Source organism: Amblyomma mixtum, chromosome 3 (genome assembly GCF_055824585.1).
Source record: "Amblyomma mixtum isolate Tamu chromosome 3, ASM5582458v1, whole genome shotgun sequence".
Classification (NCBI taxonomy): domain Eukaryota; kingdom Metazoa; phylum Arthropoda; class Arachnida; order Ixodida; family Ixodidae; genus Amblyomma; species Amblyomma mixtum.
The window spans coordinates 47,056,207-47,070,363 of record NC_143014.1 but is presented as its reverse complement, the minus strand read 5'-3'; the positions used below and the strand labels follow the sequence as shown (position 1 = coordinate 47,070,363).

At 46.1% G+C, this 14,157-nt stretch overlaps 1 long non-coding RNA gene across 1 annotated transcript; it reads left to right on the top strand.

The window, feature by feature from the left end:
- The first annotated feature begins 1,042 nt into the window (after positions 1-1,042).
- LOC149350048 (uncharacterized) lies at positions 1,043-6,434 on the top strand. The gene is made up of 3 exons (XR_016289434.1): positions 1,043-1,170; positions 3,651-3,818; positions 6,311-6,434. It is a non-coding gene; the product is annotated as an uncharacterized LOC149350048 (long non-coding RNA).
- Positions 6,435-14,157: the final 7,723 nt, after the last annotated feature.

The following is a 14,157-nucleotide window of genomic DNA, read 5'->3' as shown; positions in this document are numbered from 1 at the left end:
TAGAACAGCGGCGTTTCAATTTTTCTTTTCTGAGGTAAGGAAAAGGCGCAGTAACTCTCTCCCATAACTTGGTGAACACCCGAACCACGCCGTAAGGGAAAGGAGAGAGGAGGGAGTGAAAGAAGAAAGGAAGAAAGAGGTGCCGTAGTGAAGGTTCCCGGTATAATTTCGACCACCTGGGGATCTTTAACGTGCACTGACGTTGCACGGCGCACGGGCGCCTTTTGCGTTTCGCCTCCATCGAAACGTGGCCGGCGCGGTTGGTTTCGAACCTGTGTACTCCGGTTCTGTAGTCGAGCGCATTAACCCTTGAGCCACACCGTAAAAACTAGCCGTCACTTTGACGGCAAAATTGCTGAATTGGTTTTTGAGGAAAGGAAATGGCGTAGTAACTCTCTCGCATAACTTGGTGAACACCCGAACCGCGCCGTAAGGGAAGGGAGGAAGGTGGGGGTGAAAGAAAGAGGTGCCTAGGAGGTCAAAAGAAGAATTTCGACCACCTGGCGATGTTTAACGTCCACTGACATCGCACAGCACACGGGCGCCTCTTGCGTTTCGCCTCCACCGAAACTCTGCCGCCGCGGTTGGATTCGAACCCGGGAACTCCGGCTCGGTAGACGGGCACCTTACCACTGAGCCACCAGCGCCATTCGGAGAAGACGCTGTTTTCAGCGCGAATCAGCGGGAGAGGGTAGAGCAAAGTCGAGTGAAAAAAAAAATAAACAAAATGCTCGGCCCTCTGATTAGCTGCTGTTTGCGAACGTCATACGACCGTTGACCTATCGCGATGCAGTAGCTTTTGGCGCCGCACGAACGTGTAGTGCGAAGTGTTTCTTGGCCTCTCCTGTGGTCTTGGCGTGGTCTTTTTGTGGGTGTTTTTTTCGCGTTCTCGCGTCATATTTTTTTATTGCGAAGCAACACTACTTTCGCTACCACCTCAGCCCGTGCCGTGCCGCGGCCGCATAGCCGCGCTTGACCTTTCGCGTGACCTCGCTGCGTGACGTCATACCATCTGTGTAAAAACGGGGCCCCATCTCACGCCGTTGCCTTGCGCGGCGCATAGCCACGGCCGTGGCCTGACTCCCGCTCCTCTAAACAGGGGCGCTGCGCGCTATTTTCGTCGGATTCATGGAAGCGGTTGCAGTCACAAACCAACAGCGCCTGATTACGGTAGGTGTACTGCATGTTTACTATATGTTTGCTTACATTTTCCTTTCGGTACGTGGTGTATGACTCAAGCGCGGAGTGTCTCGTTCGAGCCGCCGTGGGGTGCACACCGCAGCGGCGGCGGCCTTGGGCCCGTCGTAGATTCGTTTCGCAATGTGCTCGCCCGCTTTCCTGGTTGCCATCACTGCAAACTTTCTTCTGTGTGTTCCTTATGAGCCTGCTCCTTCCTAACGAGAGAGGTGGCCTTGTATGCTTGTACACACATGTGAAGGGAACACGCGAGCACGTTGGAATGCAAGGCAATCGCGCACTGTCGTGCTTTCGTTTGGTCTGCATTAAGACGCGGTTTTACAGCTATGCCCCCCAAAATGCTCCTTAATCGGTTCGTATTCCGCTTTTGAATTAAATCGACCTCATCGTTCTAAAAAAATTATCGCTGTTCCAAAAGCAGCACGTACGCATCGTCTTGCTCAAGACGTGGCCTGCCTAGTTTTTAGAACAGCCGCAGGGGGTCGATTGGCCTGCATCGCGATGAGCTCGCGTGTTCACTGCCGTACTGCTTCTACCTGCAGTAGGGGCGTTCGCCTCTCCCTCCGTCTTCGCGAGGACATCTCGAGCACGCTTTTGCCATTTATACCATCTGAACCGAGTATAATTTGTTATGCTATGCCTACGGTGCCAAGCTCTCCGTATGCGTAGTCTGAGAGACTCTTGAAATTACACTACATAATATTAATTCCAAGGTACTCAAAAATACTAAGCCGATTTCTAGCGAACTATTATGTCGTATATTCCAGCAATCACTAGAGACAGGTCAACTCCCTGCAGAGTGGAAAATGGCAAAAGTCATTCCAGTTTTTAAAAACGGTAATAGAAATTCTCCTGACAGTTACAGACCAATATCGCTCACATGTATATGTTGTAAACTACTTGAGCATGTTGTTTCTTCTAATGTTCGTCGCCACCTTGAGTCCAATAACTTTTTCTTTCACAACCAGCACGGCTTCAGAAAAGGTTATTCGTGTGACACTCAACTGCTCGAGCTAACAACTGATCTAAATTTTAATATGGATAAAAATGAACAAACAGACTGCATCTTTCTTGATTTTTCGAAGGCGTTTGACCGTGTAGCCCACTGCCGTCTAATCTCCAAGTTGTCAGGACTTCGTCTTGATTCCCTAACTTTATCATGGCTCCGTAACTTCCTTTCTTTTCGCGAACAGTTTACCTTTGTTAATAGCTATTCTTTGCCGTCTTCTTCCGTTACTTCTGGTGTTCCTCAGGGCAGTGTTCTTGGTCCTTTGTTGTTCCTTATCTATATTAATGATCTACCAACTAACATATCATCTGTTGTGCGCTTGTTTGCTGATGATTGTATAATTTACCGTGAGATAAAATCGACTAATGACCATCACCTTCTTCAGCAGGACCTTAATATTATTTCTAAGTGGTGTGAAAAGTGGCTCATGTCGCTCAATTCCTCCAAATGTAAAACAATGACTTTCAGCCGTAAACGTTCCAATTCCGAGTTCTGCTACTTCCTGAGCAACGTGCCTGTGGCTCAGACTACCTCGTATAAATACCTAGGCATTCTTTTATCACCGCACCTCTCATGGACCGAGCATATCACTTCCATCTGGGCTAAAGCATCTCGCTCCCTTGGTTATCTCCGCCGCAACCTAAAAAATGCGCCTGCGCATGTTCGCAAGTTAGCTTACGTGACTTACGTTCGCCCCCAGCTTGAATATGCATCTCCGTTATGGTCACCACATCAAAACTATCTGAACTTAAAATTAGAATTGATACAAAACAGATCTGCCATATTTATTTCTAACAATTATGCCCGCCAATCAAGTGTGTCTGAAATGAAAAAAGAACATGATCTCCCGCCCTTAGAAAAACGCCGCCAAGTCGCGCTTCTATGTTTGATACACAAGTACGTGTACACAGATAGACCATCACCTCTGCCACTCAGCAATCCACTGCGCACGTCTCGACGCTTGCATAATCATCTTAGTTTTTCTCGCATTTTCGGCCGTACAAAAGCGTTCAATTCATCTGCACTTCCTCGTGCCATTTCACTCTGGAATGATCTTCCTGATGCAATTGCATCGTTACCTAACCCTGTGTCATTCCGTGAACATGTGTTAAACTTATACTGCTAGCGCTAAGTACATGTGTTATTTTGTACAACGTACATGTGTTACCATGTTAGCCTTATTTTTCTGTGTATATGCATGTATGCACCTGCAAGTATTGCGCTGTGTAGGTACGATTTAGTTTTATGTTAGTTCTTGTGAATTATGTTCTGTTTTGATACTTATATACCCAGTGTTTGCCTCTTGTTGCTGAAATCCTTTTTGATACTGTAACCCCCCTCACACAATGCCCGTTCGGGCCTGTGAGGTTCAATAAATAAATAAAAATAAATAAAATCTTTTCACTCAGTAGTATTACGGGCTTGTAATTTGGTTCCCATGCAGGCTCAAGCTTGGGCGACATCCACCTAGTCACCGTTGCAGTCGACAGAGAGGAGAGAGCATCTGCACAACCAGTCTGGGCAAGGCAGTGGGAACCCTTCATGGAGCCTTTCTTGTTTTCAAGACCTGTTATCCACCTGGCTGTCTTCTCACTGCAGCACGTTTGCAGAGGTAAATGAGTATTAAATAATAGGAAAGATCCTTTCGATAAAGGTTGGAAGTTCAGGACCAGTTAAAAATTCATTCAAATAATATGCGTTACTCAAAATCGAGTACTGTTTCCGGGAACAATAAAGGTAACCTGACCTCTGGTCAGCTTTCTTGCTTATGTGGGTTCATATAGAGTTCCTCAATACAAGATGCGGGACTGAAATGTTTTCCTTCAGTATTTCTGGTTTATGCACTAGTCAGTAATCTGATAACTTGGCAGCTCTTAGCACAGCAAGATGGGGTAATCATATGATGCACCATCGCTTACGGTGCATACCAAATTCGTTACATTTTAGTTTGTGTTCCAGCAAGAAACCAGCGAATACTGACACACAAGTCGATGAGACAGAACACACACACTATTGCCAGATTTGCCGATAAAAAGCACCACTAAGTCTTTGTGATAAGGACAGACAGGTTGCTTGTGCAGGACCACTCATATTTTTTTATAATTTATTAAAAGTGCTTAAAGCAGTTCTTACTCATGCCTGGACTTCCCCCTACTAGTAATGATCATGCAGTGAAAGAGAGGCGGCCATTTGCTACAGTCCTTCACGTACAAAGCAAGGTTGGTACCTGCGCCTGCTTGCAACTTGTTGCCGTGTTCTCTGAAACATTCACTCAGGCATTGTCCAGCTGCCTGATGTATACTTTCCCACTGGACGTGGAGATCGAATACACAACTTGCATTGCACACATTGCGAACTTGATTTGGTGGTTGGTCTTGCAAGCTTGTTGTCTTTCACAGTCGGAGATGCGCGTGCAAAGACCAGATAGCTTATAGGTGGCTGAAAACACCAAGTTGATAGCAAAATTTTCTGACACTGTTTTCAACCCCTGGGAAATTTTATGGAAGTATGGGACAAGAAATATTGAGGTGACCACGTACTTCCATAACATTTTCCATGGGCTGAAAAAGAGTGTTAGAAAAATTTGGTGTCAGCTTGGTGTTTTCAGCCATTCATGAGCTGTCTGGTCTTTGCGGCCGCATCTTTGGCTGCGAAAGATAACAAGGCTGCAAGACCAACCACCAAACGAAGTTCACAAAATGTTGAGTGGGAGCTGTGTATTCCATCCTCATGTGCTGTGGGAAGTAGACATCGAGCAGACTGGGCAATGCTTGAATGCACGCCTCAGGAAACACATTGCGTGCGGGCACAGGGAGCAACCTTGCGTTGCAGTTGAAGGACTGCAGCAAATGTTTGCGTCTGTTTCACCGCACGAGCATCACTAGCTAGGGGAAGTCCAGGCATGAGCGAGAACTGCTTGCAGCATTTTTAATCAGAAAGAATGAGCGGTCCAGCATAAGGCAGCTGTCTTTCCTTTTTATTCATTTTGCAGAACCTAAGACACCAAATTTCATAATGTGAGATCTAATACTCTCGTTTACTGAACTCTAGGGAATGTATGAGATATGGTATTAATTGAAAGGAAAGTCAAGCCATGCTAGGATTAGATATTTCGCAGTGGTCTGAAGCACTGGAAAAAATCTGCAAAGCTGTGTAGTAACTGCATACTGCAGAAAATACCTGTTATTATTATTTAACTTGAATATATATTTGTCATCTTGCGTAGATGACAAAAATGTAATGGGATGTAATGCAATGTAATAAAGAAAGTAAAGTATAACTCATCAGTACATATGTTCTACACCTTGTGATGGTCATAATTGCTTTCCTCGAGAGTGATGCAGTGATCTGCAAGAGTTGTGTAGTTGTATGAGGTGGTTCTAATGCCTTCCACTTCCACACCTGCCTTCTTAAGACTGCCTAAATTGGTTTATATGTCATTCTTGCTGACCAAAGCTTTGCCTTAAGGAAATCTGGTGTGTACCTTCTTCGAAGCAACCATATCATATCTGAAGTTTCCGAAAATAAGGACAAGTTTAAGCATTTTTTTTCTTTTTCCCTCAGGATAGTGCATGATAATTCAATTGACAAATTAAAGAACAGTGACTATGTTGCTTTCAGGTGATAAATGTAGAAGTAACCCCGTGGATGCAGCCTGAATGGCTACATCGACAAAAGAATGATGGAATAAGGGAACAGGACAGTGCACCTTTCGAACTGAGAGTGTAAAATTTTCCGCGAGGTGCGATAGAGTTCAGCAGTGGGCTGTCGTTGCAGCTTGACAAAGCCCACTCTTTGCACGCCACGTAGCGAGAGACGGGCTAAAATTCATTATGTCGTGCATGACAGTTAAAATGCTGCACAGTTCATAAATGGAAGTTTGACAGATGTGTTATCTCCCTTTTATAGAGAAGAGAAATATATTTTGATTTTCATTTACAAGTATATAATTATGGCAACAAAATTGATCCTTCTCATTTTTTTGTTTTGGTGTGGCCCTTATCTCGTGCCTTCATATGTTGCAATTTTGTTTATATTCTTCATGTATCATCCTTGTATCTAATCTGGCTCTATAATATGTCTATATTATGTTCTGTTTTTCAGATGCCAGGGTCTATGGATGTTCTTGGGAGGAAGCACCTAAGGCAACGCAGGGAGCTGCAAGTTTCACGCTTCTTTTTGTATTTCGGCAACTTACAAAGCACTTATGAGTAACCATTGATCAAGGAGCAAGATAAAATCAAAATAACCGACAGAAACAACAGCTGAAATCATTTCATGAACGATGAATACCAGCTTGACCTTGCTTAGGCCCTTAGTAACACACAAATATGGACCGTAACTGTACAAAATTATAGATGGACCGCACAGAAAAGATATCAGGCTGTCGTATTAACCCAAATGTGTTTGAGATTGATAATGAAAACTTGAAGGATAGTCAAATTTTTCTTGCGTGTTTTCATCTTTATAATGTGTAAAACATTACAATAAGTTGACCACCACATGATATTCAGCTACGACAGCTAAATCGTTTATAATTCAAATGTTACTGTTTTGATTTCATCAGGCAATTGATTGCTATGATATGTAGAAGGTGTTTAGGTCACGTGAGGCATGAAAAAATAATGTAGCTACTAAAACATCATTTGTTGTCATACCTTTGGGAATGAAAACTATTCGTCTGCCTTTATAGTGTAGTGTGATTCATGCCTCATGTGGCGTTAAAACCAAATACATGCCACAGAAATAATTTGGCTGATGAAACTGAATTACATCAAGAAATGAACTTTTAAATTGCAGTTATATGTATACATATGGATCGCCATGCGTTGTTCTATTTATTCTAATGTGTAAAAAATCGTTTGCAAGATGAAGCAAAACTTTACTCCGGTGTCTGTTGTCCCGAGTTGATGCCACACTGTGCATGAAAAGACCTCAGGCCGTCATATCGACGACCTAAATGTATTTCAGATTGACAAAAAGATGTTTAAAAGACGCCACACTCTATGATGAAAAGACGTCATACTGTAATATCAGAACACATGAGGTCGTCATACTGACGGGTCAGTTGTGTTCGTGGTTCGCAAGCGAGACGTCAAAATCGTCAAAAACACCTTCATTTGAAAATGGCTGCCGGCTGTCAGTTTGATGGTTAGATGCTTGGAAATAGAGCTGCCAAGATATTTCCCGTCATTTTGCCGAATTTTCAGTGACCGTGGCGCCTCGCTCTGTGACACTAAAATGCTTTTGCGTGAAGGAAAGGCAAAATAACTGTCATGCTTCTCAGTCGACACCTGAACCGACCCTTGATAGAGAAATTTAAAAAATTGCCGGCGATTATGTTACTTCCTAATGCGAAATATCAGCACAGCTCATCAGCTGCTTCAGCTTTTCGATAGATCAAAGAATTCGACAAGAACATGTATGTACAATTACAGACAACTTGTTAATTTTCACAAATATTCCTTCTTGAAGAAACACTCCACTAAGACTTCTTGATTGTCATGAAAGAAGCTTTGTGGACGGAGAAATAGATGGATATATGCTCAACTTGCTGCATCAATGCCTGCTTCTGAAAGACGAGGTCTGTGCAAGTGTTTCGAGAGGTTGTCACAGCTGTGGGAACCGTTACGAGAGCAATGGGATGTTCTCCCCCATAAGCGGTAAGAAATTCCCGCTCGTCTTTATATCTACATTAAAGCCCTCACCCACCCTGCAGAGCATTTCTGGCACAAGTTGTCAATGCCAACTGTTCCAAGAGGGCAATTATACACCTTCCCTCTGGTTCAGGTGCCCACTGAGATGTGTGAGACAGATACTGCGCATTTCCTTTCCTTAAAAACCAATTTACAAATTGTAGCCTCTGCTTTCCAAGCCCCGCTCTATTGGTTTCGCAGCTGTGGGAGACAGATACTGCGCATTTCCTTTCCTCAAAAAAATACCGAAGACACTTTGGAAATTCTAAAGTGTGTTTGGCAAAAGCCTTGTGGCCAACCCACTGCAGCTTGCCCGAATCACTTGGCGCGGGATCACTGAGCCGCAAGGAGACGTCTGGTGAAAGAGCCCCCCCCCCCCCCCCCCCCCCACCGGCTCGCTCGTAAGAGGCTTTCTTTTCTTTTTAATAATTATTGACGCCGACAACATGTATTCGGCGTTAACGTACAAAACTCTTTAGAAAAAATTTTATTTACATATGTACACATGCCAAGGTTACCAGGTACAGTGACATTTTCAAGAACACATGACAATAAGCATGTAAGGCGAGCCAATTAAACAGCTACCATAAACATCTCTAACTAATATGAATTGCTCGTGGGCGATGTAAAACAGAATAGAATACCTATTGACACAAGGGTGAAAAGGCAATAATTTGACATTGAAATATTTAAAAAGACACCTTAGCGCCAGTTTGGCCTAAAAACCAGGACAAGACGACTATTATTCACAGAAATGAATGGGCATGACCATTGCCGGAGGAACTCTTCCTCGCCCAAGAAAAAGAGTTCCTCGGACAAAAAACTGATGAGCTCCCGTCGGAGACGGCCGAGAATCGGCCACACAGCGCGGCGTCGAAAGCCACCAGCGACCGCGGCGCATCGACTGCGCCATAAACTAAAAAGACCCGCAACAATAAAAAGGCGAGCAAAACGGCCGCTGGGGAATCGGCCGCGGGAGACGAAGTACGAAATGCCCTGCCCACGGAATCCCGCATGAACCGCGCGCCAAAAGACACGCGCTACCACGCAGGTGACTGTAGCGTGGCGATTAGATTCCGGGAGTGGGCAATTCGGACAGATACTGGAGCGTAAAACACCCCCTCGCTCTAACCGATCACAGGTAGGGAGCACTGCCCAGCCAAGTTTCCAGACAAAGTCGCGTAGATGGTCTGGGAGAGGTGTCGACGCTAAGCGCGCCCACTGAACGCGGCGCATAAGTGAGCGCCGAGCCGCCGGCACAACAGGCAACAATAGCGAGCCCATAATGTCCACCACACGGTCTGCGACGATGTTGACATCAGGTGCTACTGCTGTTACATGCCTGTAAAAGGCCACTGACGAGGCATAGAAAGCGGAAGGTTGCTCTGACTGAGGTCCATGATTAACAGGGGCCGCGGGATCCAAAAAGCGCAAAGAAGGGCCCAAAAAGTACCGAGTCAGGGTTCGCGCCGGAGACGCGTTTCCTAGCAGGATACGCAAAATACACTTTAAAGCTAACAGCGAGGACGTAACAGACAAATTTGGAGAGGCAAAACCTCCTCTCTCCCGTGGTTGTCCAAGAACAGCACGAGCCACAAGCTCGGTACCGCCTGACCAAAAAAAAGAAAAAACTGTAGTCTGCACCCGCCTTATGACACGGAGGGGTGGTTTAACAGTATAGCAAAGGTACCAGAAGGCACCGAGAATGACTGACTGAACCAGGTAGCGCCTCTCAAGCAGAGGCAGGTCGAATGTCTGCGCCCTTCGCACACGAGCTGTAATGTCGTTGACGACCGAAGACCACACACCATCCCATATTCCAGCACAGTCGTAGGTCACACCTAAAATGCGCATCTGCGCGCACCACTGCAAAGGTATTGCAGATGAAATACGAGTCTGGGTAGACCCCACAAAAAAGTAACAACTCTTCGAGTAATTAAGAGCAGCTCCAGACAAGGAGGCGTACTCACGAAAAACATTTAGAGTTTCAAGCAAGCTGCGTTCATCAGCTAAGTACAGAGTGATGTCATCTGCATAAGCAGTGACGCGTACCGCTTCGCTCCCTGGCAAAGCCAGACCTCTAATAAGGGAGTGGCGATTCACTGCCAAGAGGAAAGGCTCTAATGCTAAGACAAACAAAATGGGGGAGAGCGGACAACCTTGACGGACGCCACGGCGAACATCAAACGCGGTACTTTCCCGGCCATCGAGGAACATAGTGCTTGAAATATCTCTGTACATCTCTTTAATGAGAAGCACGAAAGAAGCTGGGAAACCGAAAGCATCCAGCGTCCCGTAAATATACTCGTGCTCTAAAAAGTCGAACGCCTTCTCTTGATCAAGGGAAACAAGAAGACCCTGTGCGCGCCGCCGTAAAGTATACGTTAGGATGTCTCGCGTTACAGAAGATAAACTATGTATTTCACGGCCTGGGATGGAGCAAACCTGGTGGCAGGAAATAAGCAACGGGAGGAGAGACCGCAGACGACGAACGAGTAATTTTGCTAGTACTTTGTAATCTGAATTTAGTAGGGTGATAGGGCGCCAATCTGCCGGACATGTCGAGAAAGGAGACTTTTTAGGAATTAGGACAATGCGGCCTCTTTTGAATGATTCAGGGAAAACTTGCTGAGTGAAGCATAATTTTAGCACTTCCGAGAAAATGGGGCCTACAATATCCCAGAATTGTAAATAGAACTCCACAGGAAGGCCGTCTGGTCCAGGTGCTGAGCCTCGTTTCATGGAGTCCAACGCCTCCTTGATTTCCCTTGTTGTTGGCAGAGCCATAAGGCCGTCATGGAGTTCAGTGGAAACCTGAGGCAAGCCTGCTAAAACTGGGTTTGCGGAAACTACATTGCGATCAAGTAGAAGGAGCGACTGAGCAATACTCCTGAAATGGTTATAAAACGCACTGAAATTCCTGCCACTGGGTTGGGACATAGCCCCTGCGGTAGGTGTAAAGGCAGGGGCACCTTGAGGGGTCAACAGCTCTTGACGCGCAAAGCGAAGTACCTCGGGATGAGCAGTTGGACTGCGTCGACAACGCCATGCAGAAGCTGTCAAAGAGGAGGCACGTAAAAGGCGCTGTAGGTGCTCCGAAAGCCCCTCTTTCCATGCGCACATAAGCAACGAAGGCGACGGGGTGCGTTGAGCAATACGCAACTTCGCCGTCACCACGCGCACCTCATCTGACACGCGAGCCCTAAGGGCTCGACCAGATGCGGCGCAATGGTGACGCCACTGCTCCTTCAGACGGTCCCAGTCACCATGCACGGCCCCAACAACCGAAAAACGCAAGACGCGCGTGAGCCCCTCTTTAGTGCTGGCGTCGTGAAGGATGCGTGCATCCAACCGCCATGGTCTCTGAGGAGATCCTGCAGCCGCCGGAACCGCGAGCGATAGAAGAAAAGGGCGGTGGTCTGATATGTGCACCGGCGAGGATGGTAGCATCATTACATTGGCTGCACACACTGTCCGCGAAAGGCTCGTCCGAACATACGCCCTGTCTAACCGACTCGCCGATAACCCGCGACGCCAAGTCCACACAAAGACGTTGCCATAGAGGAGCTCATAAGCGTCCGTGAGCATAAAATGGCTGACTAGGCGGCGCAACTCGCGCGCATTCCAGCCTGGCCTACCCCTACCAGGGCCTTGCACATCGGCGACCGTATCGAGCACGCAGTTGAAATCGCCCAACATCACAACATTACGCCCTCCAAGAAAATACACATCTAAATCTTTAAAGAATGCGTTTACCAAATTAGAATGAGCAGGCGCATAAATGCAAAGAATTCTCAGCTGTAGTGCGTTAAACGTGCAGTCGAACGCCAGCAGGATGCCGAAGGATGCCGAAGTGACCCAACCTATACCGCTATTGAAATGCACCTGACTGCGGAAACCGCTCCTCCATCCCTTGGTATTGAACAAGCAGAGTAGTTCCAGTCTGAGCGTAAAAACTGCTCAACTGTACGATTTACATCATTTAACTATACGAGCGCTTAGACACAATAAATTGCTGTTCAACAGTATACCTGAGTTTTTAAATTCAGCTGCCATGTAGAAGAGCTGAAAAGCAAGCAAAATAAAAATGTACTATCGCTTTCCAGGTTTCTTAGAACAGCGGCGTTTTAATTTTTTTTTTTTTTTTCAGGTAAGGAATGGACGCAGTAACTGTCTCGTATATCTTGGTGATCAACCGAACCACGCCGTAAGGGAAAGGCGGAAAGTAGGAGCAAAAAAAAAAGAAAGAGTTGCCGTAATGGAGGTTTCCGGTATAATTTCGACATCGTTCAGCAACACACCTAGAGAACCTCAAGACCTGGGAGGACTGGGAGACCCCGCTGCGCTCGGAGGACCCGACCGTGCAGACCACCGCCACCGGCCGTGCTGCCAGTGTTATGGACCTTCGGAACATAAACACTTGAGTGCAGTGGGGTCGTGCGCGGACCCTGGGCCGTGCCCCGAATTCCTGTGTAAATAAAGTTTTTTTCTCTCTCTCTCAGCACACGGACGCCTTTTGCGTTTCTCCTGCATCGAAACGTGGCCGCCGCGGCCGGATTCGAACCCGAGAACTCCGGCTCGGTAGCAATGTTCGGAAATAAAGCCTATAATTTACCAGTTGGTCGAAATTATTACAAAGCCTTCCACTACGGACCCGCCACGGTGGCTCCGTGTTTAAGGCGCTCGTCTACCGAGCTCGAGTACTTGGGCTCGAACCCGACCGCGGCGGCCGCGCGTTTCGATGGAGTTGAAACGCAAAAGGTGCCCGTGTGCTGTGCGATGTCAGTGCACGTTAAACATCCCCAGGTGGTCGAAATTATCCCGAGGACCTCCATTACCGCAACTCTTTCTTTTTTCTTTTTCACTCCCACTTTCCTCCTTTTCCTTACGGCGTGGTTCTGCTGTCCACCTAAATATGTGAGACATATGCTGCGCTATTTCCTTTCCTCAAAAACCAGTTTACTATTTAACTCCACTACGGCACCCCTTTCTCTTTCTTCTTTCAGTCCAACCTTCCTCCCTTCCCTTCGGTGCGTTTCGGGTGTCCACCCAGATGTAAGGCAATCACTGCACCATTTCCTTTCCTCGAAGACCAAATTTTCTCCATCGAAACGCGGCCGCCGCTGCCCAGACTTGATCCGATCGTGGTGGTGGTAAACTTTAATAAAAAGAGTGAACTGAGCTGCGCGAGTCTGAGGTGACCACATCGCACAAGTTTGGTGCATTAACTCAGCCTGTCTTTATATCCTTAGCAAATTGTTGTTGCTGTCCTCGAGAAGATAATAGCGCGTACCCACTGCGGGGGATTGGCCAAGAAACAGGCGGCACCTGGCAGGCGCTCAAAACGTTAAAAAATGAAATGAAATTAAATAAAAATTATAAAGGTAACAATACAAACAGGAATAATAATAATAACTATGAGTAAATATATAAAAAGGAATCCAGGTTTTTTATATAAGTAAACAAAACAAACTGTGAGATGGGTGACTGAAAGAGGGAACGGGGTTAAACGTGTGCTTAGGAAGCTTTGGTCCCGGAAGAATTTTTAACTTTTAAAGAAAGAGTTTTTAAAGAAACAGTTTAGAATGGCAGCCGCTTCGTGTCTGAAAGAAAAGTTTCAATAGCGGACGGCACATTCCCTCACTTCACTTCATTTTATTACCTTAAAAACCCCAGTTTAGGGGGTATCACATAAGAGGTTATTGTGCCAGAGGGAAGAAGCACCAAGAGACAGAACAACCCCAGCAGACAGACTCAGACCGAGCTGTCTTAACGGGTGTTCTAGCAGGCACCTCCGTAATGAAAAGAAGCGGCAGCAGGTCTACAAGACGTGATCTATCGTTTTCGGGTTCAGTGAAGAGCGGGCACAAAGGGGAGACCGCCAGACCAGGTCTATGTCGGTAGAAGTTTAATTGAGGCATGCGACAACGTAGAAGCGTGAAAGAAATCTCAAGTTTGCGCGATCGCCATCCTTTACTCGACCACGGTAGACCACAGTGCACAAGTTTGGTGCAGTAACTGAGCCTGTCTTTTTATTAGCAAATTGTTGTTGCTGTCCTCGAGAAGATGACGGCGCGTACCCACTTCGGGGGTTTGACCAAGACAGAGGCGGCGCCTGGGAGGTGCTCAAAACGTTAAAACGTGAAATAAACATAAATAAAAATTATAAAGGTAATAATACAAACAGGAATAATAATAATAACTATGAGTAAATATATAAAAAGGAATACAGATTTAATATTTAAGTAAGCAAAA